The sequence below is a fragment of the Columba livia genome, chromosome 1 (assembly GCF_036013475.1).
Source record: "Columba livia isolate bColLiv1 breed racing homer chromosome 1, bColLiv1.pat.W.v2, whole genome shotgun sequence".
Classification (NCBI taxonomy): domain Eukaryota; kingdom Metazoa; phylum Chordata; class Aves; order Columbiformes; family Columbidae; genus Columba; species Columba livia.
In genome coordinates this window covers 130,729,126-130,743,053 of record NC_088602.1, presented here as the reverse complement: position 1 = coordinate 130,743,053, position 13,928 = coordinate 130,729,126, and the positions used below count along the sequence as shown (strand labels likewise).

General features: G+C 40.5%; 1 protein-coding gene across 10 annotated transcripts in view; it reads left to right on the top strand.

Annotated features, from left to right (window-relative positions):
- Positions 1 to 13,928, top strand: part of RERG (RAS like estrogen regulated growth inhibitor) — a 134,677-nt gene that overhangs the window by 72,622 nt on the left and 48,127 nt on the right. The window lies entirely within an intron of this gene.

Below are 13,928 nucleotides of genomic sequence, written 5' to 3'. Positions count from 1 at the left end.
CAGAAAATGGAAGATGGGGTTGGGGTTTAGAGTGGCAATAGCCTAAAATGGCAGCATTTTCGTCAAAAAAGTTCCAGTAAAATCTCTACCAGCTAGGGCAATGTGTGCTAGTCATAATGATACTGATTTTTCTTTGCATACTTCCTCTACTTCCCTTATATCGATTTAACTACTGTTTGACCCCTTAGGCCTCTGATTGTACTAAACCAGCATTTTTACCATGATCCCTTTGGCATACAGCTATGAGATAGCTCTTTGGATGCATTAGTCACCCATTGTGGTTTACAGCACATCCATCTGCCAATTGTTAGGTGCTCTAGTCACAGCTGGTGGGAAGCTAGTTCAGGTCTGGTGGAGCAAGACTGTGATGAAGCAGCATCTGAGGCTAAACCAGCTAGCAGTTACTGTCCATGTTTCATTACCTGTGTGTTTATAGAAGTTTGTGGGATGTTGTTTTCTTCCTGTATTAGGCTACATGGGTTTTTTTAGTAACTAGCATAGCTTGAAGAAAGATCCACTGGACTCAATAAATGAGGCCTTTGCTTCGTGCGAATGACAGGAACAGACAGGTTGGACTGATGCCTTCCACCCAAATTGGACACTTTTAAAGTACATGCTTCTAAGGCAATAACCCTGCCAACACACTTCACAGCAAGAGTGTAAACCCCCCCAGCAAGAGCTGGTGAGCAGCTGCAGTCCTCCCCCCAGCATCATCTAGACAGTTGTGGAAGGCCCAGGCAAGTGGGTAAGCAATTAAAGAATAAGGAGAAAAAGTAGCTAGCCAGTTGTTAAGTTCTCTGCCCAAAGAGTTAGAATTTGACCTAACAATCCTCTTCCCAATGATTTTTGAAATTGATTTAGTTTAACCAAGTTTTGTTAGAGAAGTTAGGAGTAAGCCTATCCACATGAGAGCTATTGAGAAATAGCAGTTGTACTTTAATTTACATGTGAGATGATTTTCCCAGCGCAGACAAGCTTTTCAGAGCCATGAATAGCAAAGCAAAGACTTAGGTCTTAAGATCAGTATCTAGTCAAATGCTTGCAAGAACCCTCACACAGCAGGCATTGGAGAGATGAGAAGCTCTTTCTTTAGGAGACTGCCCTCTGTTGCAGTAATTTAGTCTAAGCCTTCTTGTTTCCAGCTACTGCAGGCACAGTGATTTCAGTCTTAACTTCTATCTTGTAGAGGTGGGGCTACTGCTGGTATCAATTTGAGAATATTGCTTATCGCACCTAAACAACTACTAAACTACTCCCCAGGGGCCTGAGCTTCAACCTACAGAAAGAAAGGCAAAGATGTTGATGACTTCAGTGGGTTTTGCCTCAGGCTCCATTCAAGGAAGGAAGAATTCAGTACAAGAGTCATCCCAGAAATATATAGCTAGGTTGAGCAATGGCAGGCCACTTGCCAACCGTTGAACAATTTAACAGCCCAATCAAAAATAGCTTTCTGATACATATTCCTCTAAGAATAATTACAATGGCATGTGAGTTTTCTGTCCTTTCATTGTCAGCTTGATTTTCAGGAATGTTTTTCTCTTTTTTCAGCCAATGCCTTCTGTCACAGTGGCTTATCTGACAATAAATTGCAATGAGGCTGCTGCTTCTCTGCTTTCCCGAACACACAGTCCTGGCATTCTTATATCCTCTATTAATGAGTGTCATACCTTTAAATGTTGTACTTTATCTAATTAGAATTAGTATAATGCATGCTCCTTTTCTAACTGGACCATACTCATTCCTTTATAGTGAATAATTCATCTCTTCTTGTGCGCCTTTTTTTTTTTTTTAGGGGGTGGGGGCGGGGGGGTGAGGGGTGGGGAGTGGGGCTGGGGACAAAACCCTGAGGACTGGGAGGGAAGGGAATTCAGAGAATGGAGAGGAATAACAAAATTCCTCCTCCAGCTCTGACATTGGGAGGGGAGAGCAGGAATCACTGCCTTGACTGCTCATCCTCCAGGAAAGCAGGTCAAGTGCATAGAGAAGCTAAGCACGCCTGGTGCACAAGTGTGGTGGAGCAATGCTGCTGGGGCCAAGAGCAGGAGCACTGCAGCTTTTTTTGCCATCCTGAGGCTGCATGTCACTAGGGCTCTATCACATCTGCCCCAGGTGGATGGGCAGGAGGTGCTGAAGCCCTCTCAGGTGCTTTAGCATCTAATCAGCAAGGCCACAGACTCCTGTAAGTGGAGCTTAAAGACCATATCTTCTATTCTGTATGAATCCAAAACAATAGAGATGGGATCAGGCTACTTGAAAAATAACCCTTGCTCCTATAAGAACAGTGAGCAAATCTCTCAGCTTTGTCTTGAGCTCAGCTGGAGCTGAAGAGTTCATTCCACCCTGCACCAGAGTCATTTGTGAGACCACAAGACTCATCTTTGTCTCCTAGGGAGGCTATGTCAGGGTGCATCAAGAAAGAAAAATATCAGCTAAATTTGCATCCTCTTTTAAAACTATGTAAGGAATTGATGTTTATAGACTATCCTTGCTGTCTGTAAACAGCTCATTGAAAAGGCAGTTCCTAACAAACGAGAAAATAAAATGAATGCTTTCCTTAAAGGTATATCAGTGAGAGCATTGTTTCAGCATCCAAGCAAAAAGTACAATATGTATTTCCAAAACACTTCTGCTTTGTCAGCATCAGCTTGTCTACAGTGATAATCCATTTATCCTGGCAGCAATACCATTACACCTGGGTTTCACATGAAATTGAGGAATGTGCACAGAAACTAAAGACCAAATTTTTCAAAAGCTGGTGAGGGGCTGAAAGAGGAAGCTATGTTGTGAAAGAAATTTCTAAAAATGCCATAGTGTAAGTTAAATCACCAGGTGTAGGGTGTGTTTTCTCCAGCAGCAAAACCAATTCAAGCATTCCTGCCTTCTGCTTTCAGTTTGGCCACTTTGGCTTTTGGAGGCATTGTGACTTTTTTCAGGATCAGTGGAATGATCAGGGTTAAATAAATAAAAACCAAAACCAAAGCAGTCTTGGGGAAAGAACATCTTTTGAATCAGGATAATTTAATTAGTTCCATGTAGAACTCATCCCCACAAACACATGAATCAGCACGGCTGGGTGGTTGGACTTGGAGAGCTACAGACTCAGGAGTGACAACAAGAGACTTGGTGGGGGGAGATGGATGAGAGAACACTGGGAAAGGACATCCTTAGAGACCAACACCATTTAAATGCTATCGGGCATCATGCTGGCTACCTCTCTGCCCTGCTGGGCACACTAAGATTTGAAAATGTGATCACCCATTAGTCTGGCCAAAGCCAAACAAAAAGCATGGCAAAGCAGGAATGTAAACCACGTCTTGGATTGGCTCCCTAGCCACTGTATCAGCCTTCATTATGAGCAATTGGAGGTTTTCTTACTTGTCAAATTGCAGATTCCCATGGCTGTGTTTCCTCACAGCTCATATGATGTCATTGTGGATGGCTAAGCAAATGCAGATTGCTGCAGTCAGTATACAGCACTCTGCAGGGCAGTAACAGGAAAAATAAATGTATATTATTTTATCCAAGTGCTGGCAGAGAAAGTGGAATTGTTTATATTCTCTCTACTCACTCTAAAAAGACCACGGGGTGAAACTGAGGAAGTGTTCTTAAAAAAAAGCGTGGAAAATAAAACTCAGCAATGAGAGGTTTGTCATGCTGGTCTGAGAAAATAATAGAAGCTACTACCACCATAATTACAAACTTCCTTAGTCCTGAAGTATCTTTGAGCCCCTGACACTGTATCCACTGCAGCAGCATGTACCTACAGACCCTCAAGAAGGAGGAGAGGTTCCTATCAGGGGAAGATGACACAATGCACTTGCAAAACTGCTGTGGGATCTTTAACATCCCCGTGGAATAAACAGGAACTTGGTGTTTGCAGACTCATGTAAAAGGAATGAAGAAAATCCCATCAGTAAGGTCACTTTAAACTGGATAAACCACTGAATGAGGTAATCACTGGAAGATTCCTGAATCTATGACTTGTTATCCTTTCTATCTGTGTAATTTCTATGGACAAGAGGATCTCACACAGATAGCAACTCACATTTTTGGGGTATAACTTATTCAGCCTGAATAAATGTCACAGAGCTTCCTCTTAAAGCAGACCTTTAACTAAATATATATAGTTACATAGCTGAGACCAGGATAACACTCCCTGTAGCTATTGCACTCTGGGGAGGCAGGGCCAGGTTTCCTGGCAGCTGTGGTGAACATCGTAAACTATGTTATGTTAATCCTCCAAGCTTCAGACTTGAGATAAGTCAGAGGTTTTACAACATCCATTATCTACTACTGTGTCTTTTATTTTGTTTGGAGACATATGGTGTTTATTAGCTGAATGTCCTTAAACATTGAAAAGGAAAGCAGAAATTTACCATTTAAATTTAGATCATGCTTTACTTCTGCCACACACACACACATAATTTTAAAGTTTACTCTGAACAGTTCCCAGGATTGTGTGTCCAGATTCCAAGCAGAAGGCTAATAATAACCCCTACATTATTACAGGCACTAAATGAGTGCTTATAAAGTTGTAGTTGCAGCCAGACATAAGAGATGATAGTTGTTTATCAAAACAATGAATTAATTTAAGTTCATCTAATGGTGTTACTAGTACTGGGAACCAAGCACACCATGCTGTAGTATACTCGCTGGACCACTTAGCAGTGTTTATTTTTGCCCATTGTAACATGCCATAGCTCTGATAGGAAATCATTACTTCCAGGTTGTGGGATGAATTAATCTTCCTACTGACAGTGATTGTATGGGATGAGCAGTGATGTGAGATTAGGCAGATCATCAATTAGGCTTCAGATTTAAACAGGATTTGGTCACTAGTGATTTATGAAGAGCTGTTCTCCAAACACACCTGCTCTTCCAGCCTGCTCTACAAAAGAAAAGAACTGATGCTGTTACATCCCCTTAAGGTGGCTTACCAGTCTCATCTCCCTTAAGATCATTTTTGTTTGCCTCTAGAAATGAGCACCTCTACAGCCTGTTAGAAAACCTTTATTCAGACTGAGCTTTCTTCTTCAGCTAATCATTTCTCCACTTTGCAACATACTTCCTTGTACTGTGAGAAAGAAGCATGTGGTCCATAGCATTTAACTTATGTTTTACTTCAACTGTTGATCACAGCCTTTCTGTCATTTACTTTTCTTCTTGTTTAGTATCACAAACCCTACTGTGGAAATGATACCTTTGTCTCTTAAAGAGCTTCTCTGCTCCTACTGCTGTGTCTCTTAATTCTTCAAGTGTAATGACAAAATTGTTTGCCGTAAAAAAAAAAAAAAAGAAAGAAAAAAGATTGCTGGTACAAACAAAAGTTCAAAATTCCAGGTGGCAATCAAGTAACAGGAGCAGATGTCTTAACAACATAGAGAAACCGAGGGAGGGTGAAAAAAAGAAAAAGCATAGATAAAATATGAGAACAGCTGTCAGGACATTTGCTGCCACTTTCCATCAGATGCTAGAGGGAGTTGGAAGATTATACACTATGTTGCTACTAACTAGTCATACAAGCCTGAAAACCATTGTAGTTTATGTCACTGTCTGATGTATCTGTTCTTACATGCCTTTCTCCATTCGTTTTTCTGGGAACTTCTCCAGCTGTCTAGTTCAGGTACTTGGCAATGAGCCTGTCAGAAAGAAAACTTCCTTATCTTCTGCCTTCAAAATTCCAGGTAGCCAAGGAGCTGCAATGCAAAATCAACTAATAGCACAATTTGAAAAGAACGGGTTCCTATAAATATTGTATTGTGCAGTGTATTACAAAGATGCAACATTTATCAATGCTTAGGTCTTATAAGTAAGAGGATCATGAAAAATGCATGAGTCAGTTTTCAATGTGTTTTGTTGCCCTAATTCTTCATTTTCCTGTGACACAAGCACCTTACAGGCATGCCTCTATCGATTGATGAGCCACAAATCAGTCAATAATTATGCTGATACAAGCTCTTAGTGTTCACCTAAGCTCCTTTGTCAAAGAAATCTGGAAATTGCACAGGACATATGATCTTTCAAGATTTTACTGTATATCCTGCTCCAGCTGGATTGTAATTGCAATGTAAAGTTTTTCCAGGTTATCTGACATTTTCATGGAGCCAAACCCAGAAAGCCAGGGTGTGGATGTAAAAGAAATGAAGCATATTACAGAAAAACCCAGGGAACAGCTTGTTTTTCGTTTGATGTGAGCTCTAGTCTCATCTGATAAACTGCACACAGACTTAAATTAAGATGAGAAAATGGTTACAGTTTGGCTGAGAAGAGAGTGATAGTCTGTTCAGACTGACCACACAGAAACACCCAGTGCTGCCTACCAAAATGAAATGGAGACCTCTGCATCCCTTTACATCACTGGGTTTCTGAGATAAATGAGAGAAGGTAGACTTTCTGCCATTTCTAGTTACCATTTGTGCTCACATATACAGACTTGGTGAAACAGTAGCACAGCAAGGCACTTTCACAAAGGTACTTTTTACCATTGTGAAGGTTACAAATACAGGCAGTGATCCAGAATTAATGCCAGTGGCCTTGCTCACAGTATGCTAACTGCCCTCTCATTCAGACTGACTCACCAGGGCCTGATAAAACCCCATTTTTAAACATTTAGTGTTGCACTATGTCATCAGCCTAGTAGCAAAAGAGTATGTTTCATCTTTCCAAAATGTGTTTGTCAGATCAGGACATACCCCAGGAAACAAAATATCTTTAGCTCCTGGCACAAACAGCAGTCAGTGGGATGATGAAACACCAGCCAGCCCCCAAAACTATCAAGTGCTCATCCAGCTCATTGAGCTCCTTTGTAGTGGACTCCAGCTAAGCAGGGATAAGGGTTTACAGCCAGGTTGCTGCTGGCAGGCAGGATGCTCTTGCAGAACACCTGGGCCTTGTTGACCAGCCTCTGTGCTGACCAAAGATTCACACAGAGCTGGCTTTTCACTTTGTTGGCAAAATTTCTTCATCTCTTTTGGGCATTAGACCACGGTTCTTCCCCTACTCCCTGTGGAAGGGGTGCACAGCTCTCCCAGGACATGCAGACCTTCTCTAATAAGGCAACTTCACTTTTCTGCCCTTTCTTCCAGTTTCTCCTATTCATGTCTTGCCATCTGAGCAGGGGAAGGGATCAGAGCAAGAGTCATAGGAAGAGCTGAAGGACAGCCTTAAATAAAGCAAAACAACAACAAAAATTAAAAAAATAACAACAGCATAAAAAAACCCACAACAAAACCAAACAAAAAACAACAACTAAAAAAATAAAACAAAACTGAAACAAAACAAACAAAAAACCCACAACAAAACAAAAAACAGAACAGCAACAAAAATCCCTACTCTCCCGTACTGTCTGTGGCTTCCTTCTGTGCTCATGCATGTTCCTCCCTTTGCACTGTCAGGGAATGAGGTAGCAGCTCCACACTGTTCTAGGAGCAGCTCAAGACACCACCCAGATGGCCAGCCAGTCCTTTTCTTCAGGAATGCCACTCACGTAACTCACATTGTCTGCACCTGCTCATCACCAGCAGAGCAAAATCAACTTTGAGACCTTTTGGGACATACAGATAATCTGAAACTGAGTAGCTGGTGGATGCTACAGCCAAGAAAGCGCATCTTTGCCATCTCCCTGTAACAGCGGATCTGGTTAAAAAGCCCCACAATTTAGTCCCATGCATTTCTCCAGTACAATACAAAATAAGACTGCAGTGAATAAAAGAACAAAAGGTAGGCTAGTGAGGCTAGGTTTGTTTGTTTGATTTAAATCTACATTTCTTAAGCTACAGTTTCTTTAAGAACAAATGGTGAGGTGTTCAGGCATTTGCTTTGAAAGAGAAATCTAAAAAAACTAGCTCACTTCCAAAAAATGGCCTTTCTGTTCAAAGTGCATTTTCCAACAAAAATTCATTCATACAAAAATGCTTTCACAATAAACAGATCATCCTGCCATCTGTTATTTCCTTTCTTTCTTTTTCCTTTTAAAGATGACAAACTAATTTGACAAAAAGAAGAGAGTAGGATATTTTCTGAAGTCATCACTGGGAGAAATGCAAGGGTAAAAAAAAAAAAAAAGCTACGGCCCCCTGAAAATGTTGTCATCTTGCCAGTGTCCTAATGAAGGCCTGGAGGACTGGATTTTTAAAGAAAAAAAAAAATCTTTCCACCCCTTCTTTCCTTCTTTCTTCTGAAAATATTTTGTTTATTTTTTCAATTCTTTCTCAGATAAATCACTTTTTTTTTTTCACATTGAGATGGGAGGGTTTGGGCTTATGTCAAAGTTTTAGACTGAGAATCCTATTCTACTTTACTTTGCCCAGTGTCTTTCAAAACAGCATGTGTCAGTTTTCTAGAAAAGCAGCAGTTATTTGTGTGATTTCATCCATAAGACTTGCTCTACAGCCCAATCAGAAATATACTGTCTCAGACACAGACATCTGGAGGTGTTACCATTAACTATGTTTTGAAAAACCATATGTGTTAGTAATAGCACACCAGAAAGTTTAGGTTAACAAAGAGACGACATAACAACTTATACAGTGAAGTCAAGAGAGGAGAAATGGTAGAAGTATGGTTATTATACACTATGTTCTTAAAATGATCAAAAATATTAGACACATCAGTCTGATAATTTATCTTTTTTACGAGTGGTGCCCTGTAAAATAAACAATCTTGTATTACAACAGTATATTTCGGAACAGGATAATATAAATTAAACCTCCTCCTTGTATTCCAGCTGTTGTAAAAAAAAATGCCTCCAGCACTGAAAGCAATGGACAGAACATTACTACAAAAATCCTCCTGTTCAGTGGTCATGGGAGGAATGACTATCATAAAGGTGTATTTTGCAAAATTCATGGTTGATTATTCCAGATGAATATACAGAGAGATTCTTCTTCTCATGAAACTCCCACACCAGAAGCAAGACAAGAAACACATTCTGCTATTAACATTAGGATGTGGTTATAATCAAAAATTTTGATAAATGACTCCTGCATTTTCTTTATTCGTTACTGATTAAGGGAAGTGGCCTTCATTCCGCTAACATGCCTATGCCAAGATTGCTTTCTCCCCTATCTCTGAATAGTGGCAAATTTTGCCTCTAGCATGGGAAGCAAGACATCTCAGTAAAGGGACAAACCAACAATTCTGTAACATCTCACTCAATCAGTGCAAACGCTGCAAGCCTGTGAAAGCAGGATCTGGCATAGCTAGATATTGCAGAAGGGCTGGAGCTCCCACAAGACTCCATGCCAGTGCATACACAGGCAGGTAGCACCCCTAAGCCTGGGCATCCCACCTGTGTCTGGTGAGTGTCCTGGTTTCAGCTGAGGTAGAGTTCGTTTTCTTCCTAGTAGCTGGTAGAGTGGTGTGGTTTGGATTTAGTATGAGAATAATGTTGATAACACACTGGTTTAGTTGCTGCTAAGCAGTCAAGGACTTATCAGCTTCTCATAGAGGCCTGCCAAGGAGAACGTGGGTAGTGCACAAAAGGTTTGGAGGAGACACAGATGGGACAGCTGACTCAAACTGGCCAAAGGGGTATTCCATACCATGTGATGCCATGCTCAATATATAAAGGTAGGGGAAGAAAAGGAATCTGGGGCGGGGGGGTGAAGGAGATGTTCAGAGTTACAGTGTTTGCCTTCCCAAGTAACAGTTAGGTGTGATGGAGCTCTGCTGTCCTGGAGATGGCTGAACACCTGCCTGTCCTTGGAAAGTCGTGAATGAATTTCTTGTTTTGCTTTGCTTGTGTGTGCAGCTTTTGCTTTACTTTTTAAACTGCCTTTATCTTAACCCTTGAGTTTTCTCACTTTCACTCCTCTGATTCTCTCTGATATTTATGTATACATATTTTTTAAATTTATATCATCACTCAGCAGAGGACTTTACTGTGCTGTTACCAAACAAAATGTACAAGAATACACAGTGACTTCTCTAAACACTTCATTGCATGAGACAGCGATTAAAATATGTGTAAAATATGCAGTTTGAGACAGAAAGGTAGTGTAAAACAGACCATTTTTTTGGTATAATTCTTCCTTTGTTTTCCTCCCGCTGGTCTCATTTTGCTCCATTGAATTTATGTTAGGTCTTAACATCAGAAGTGACCATAGTGAATGAACCAAGAGAGGAGGGAAGGCAGAAAAATCCTCCTGTTGATGTCTCACTCACTGCTCATATCCCCACATCACTGAATTGCCAGAAATACTGTTAAAACTGGGTGAAACCCTGACCCACATATGCAGAGCCAGAAGTAATGACTGCATATTTACATCCATGACATACCAGGATCAGAAAATTACTCTGCATTACAAGTTTATACTTTCCCATGCACCCCTCCCCAAAAAACCTGCAGTTTCAGTAGTAAATTCAGTTGGTAGTGTTTTTAAAAGAAACCATTACTTCCCAAAGCTGGACACAGAGCTGTTTAAGAAGGCAGTGCGTCACCTGCCAGAATCCTGTGGCACCACCATCCTGCAGGCTGGAGCTCATCACGTATTCCAAGGGGACTGGAATTTCAATAAATGAGGGGCGTCCAAGAGGGTGAATGGCGATGAACTCTCTAACAAAAATATATGCTTAAAAAAAAATTAAATACTTGGTTTGTGAAAGTGCCTTTTGATCATTATAACCTCTGGTTTTAACCACTCTGGTGCCTCCTGCCAAATACGGTTTACTGATGACACATGATCATGGCACCAGGAATGGACTTGTTGATATGTTAAATAATGGGCCTAGTTTCAGGCCATTTTTATAGCTGAAAATTCTCATGGTGTAAAAGAGTCATCATACAGTTATTTCACTGCAGAGAACTGTTATTTTCTTAGAATAACTTTGAACTCTGTAGCTTTTGGGGAAGAGGGGTGTTTTTCAAATAAAACCCTTCTTCTATTCTGCCCCCAAAAGCTTAGCCTGTATTAGTTGGAACGATAACAAGTTCATGGAGATATGTATCCAGACAGATTGTAAATTTAGCCAGAGCATTTATATGTTACTAAATTCAAACAAAGACCTAAAGCGAGGCACAAAACACCACCAAAAAAAAAGTTCCAACAGATATGGCCTGAGACTTTTAAAGCTGATTAAGGGACTCAGCCACACAGGTTCCAAAGAAATTGATGAATTATGTGGTTGATAATGTCAGTTTATATGCCAAGTTAATTCCTGATATAACTTCTTTGTCTTCAATGGAGTTAGACTGCAAATATATTTGACATATAGTCATGTTTCTTCTCCAAGAAAAACTTCTAAAGCAGAGGGCTTAAACATGAGTGAATGAAAATCCTGGACCAAGTTCTACCCTAATTTAAACCCTGAACAAAACAGCTGACTTTGAATTGAGGGTGTAGGGAAAGGCAAAAAGAGACATGAGTCTGTTCTTCCGTTGCCGGGACATTACATCAATTCCCTTAGGTAACAGTCCTGTCTCCAAAAAACACAGTGGGAATCCAAATTGCAGTTTTTTGGAGAGTCTCTGCTTCTAAGCCTGCAAATTCTTGTATTTCACAAGCAGTAAGTGTTTGAGGAAAGGCCTGGACTAGTCTCAATGGAGGACAGTGAAATCCACTATCATGTGCTGCATCAATTCCAATCTTAACCCTCCTTCAAAATGCATTTCATTTTCTTTGAAAATGAGCACTGGAAATGGTCATTTTAATATGAACATTGGAATTAGTCACCTAATTTAATCAGAAAACAATGCATTTCAGACATTCTCAACCTCAATTTTATTTTGAATCAAAACCTGGCATTCATATTATTGGTTTTAGTATATTGGGTTATTTTTGGCTTATTATTAGTATTAGAGTTAAGCATAACTAAATTAAGGCTGCCAGGTCAAAGAGGGTGCATACATCTTTGCTAAATGAGAAGGAATTAATGCCCATCTCAGCTCTTTGTATGCAGCATTGCTAAGGACACATGGAAGTTTTACTGCTTTGCCCAAAGTGTCATTTATGACAGCAGCAGAAGTCTGAGTGCTACAGTTCTTCTGCTGGCAGAAGTTATTTTACTAAAAAGGGGTGTAATCTGGCAGTAAATGAGCTCACCGTAAACAAAAAGGCTCCACAGTAATACCCTTGCTCTAGAGGGATCACTACTAGGGCAGTTGGCACGAGCCAGCAAGCTGGTCTCCAGACTGACAGCCCAAGCGCTTGAATGCCCTTCCTACCTCTCTTCTCATTGCTATCTGATTTGACTGAAAACATTCAAAGTCAAATACATTGTTTTAGTACTCAACTAGATGTCAGGGGCTCATCGGCTAAGCACTCCTAATGAGGCAAAAGTGAAGACATTTTCCATCCCACATAGTTTGCAGTAGTTATAAACAGAACAGACAGTGGATCAAGAGTATTTTCCTTAGGAAATAATTTTTTTGTGTGAATATATATATATATATATGTATATTTATATATATATATATATTTTAGCCTATGCAGAAATGCTCTCCTTGGCTCTCAGAGTTAATGTGGCAATTCTTAGCCAAAGTAACTTCTGAAGTCATGGTCCTAATATGGATGTCATTATACTACAAGAAGATCTCTGTTGCTTATTTTCCATCCATGATGATGTCTTCAGCAGGACTTTTTACCTCACAGTTTACCTCAGCTGGAATAGTTTAAACATCTAATCTTCAGCCCTGCAAAGTAGTGTGGAAGTGAGAAGCTCCATAGGATGGGCTGTGACCATTGCCACGAAGGAGAGCAGGAGAGAATTGGCCAGGCCAGAAGTGGAGAGGCCGAGCAGAGCTAGCCCTGCAGGAAGAGCAGCTCTGCATGGCTCCCCATGTGCACGCCCCCAAAAATGGCACAGAGCACCTGGGTCTGAAGCTGACACTTCTTAGTCACCTAGAGTGCTGAAGTGACATTTTTTTCCCTTCACGAGACCCAAGCAAGTCTGACGCAAGAGCTGGCAGTGCCTGGCAAGCGACTCACTGGGCTTGCTGTGCTCCCCACTGAGACCTGCTAGCAAGGGAGACTAATTGCCATCTGGTCCTACATGCGGCAGCCACTTCCCACCCTTCCTTTCTTTTCTTCAGGTTTCTGCTTCATATGTGATTATTTGTTATTTCTGCATACAGGCCTCCCTAATGGAGATGAATACAACCTACTGTTTTTCTGCCTCACCAGAGCTCATATCTGTGATCTCTTTTTCTTCACCTCTCTAGCACTCAGAGCTGTACCATTTCATCCAGCACACAGAGGCATACCTCCTTTTTTCCAGGCTCATCTCAACAATTGTGATTTAGTTTAACCTTTCATTCTTATTGCTTGTTGTCCTCTCACCTCCTTCATTTATGCTGCCTCCAAAATCATAACACCAATATAAAAATGCTTCTTGTGTAGTGTTCTCATTTCCTCAGGCTCAGCTTGTTACCCCTTCAAGTGTGAGGCATAGTTAAATATTCCTGGAAACTAATGTTCTGATTGTAAACAGGTTCCAATTAAGCAAAGCTTAATTAATTTTATTTATTCTGCAGAGTGTTGCCTTGTCCTACTCTTGGGCACAGAAATCTGAGATATGGGGGATTCTGATGGTTTTAATTTTGAAAAGGATCAGAACTGGGTTTAGCTGTCACCTTTTACTTCCCGTCTGCAACTGAAAGAAAAACAGAACAATCTCATAGGATTGACAACAAGCAAAATTTTTCCTATAGCTGAAATCATTGCAGTCATAGCTACTGCACTGATACCTCTGTTTTGGAAATGCAAAAAGGGTTTTTCATAGTTGGCAGTGGTGAATGCTTTGTTTATACCACCACAAATTCAAGGTACTGCTTAATTTTAAATTAGAATATAATCAATATCCTGACAAAGACTTTAAAAGTTACTTTTTTTTTTAAAGGAAGTGGAGAGGTAGAAAAAATTAAATGTAAGAACAAAAGTAGCAAGATCTTAGCCCATAAACTGAAACAGAGAACTTGTTATCCAGTGCTC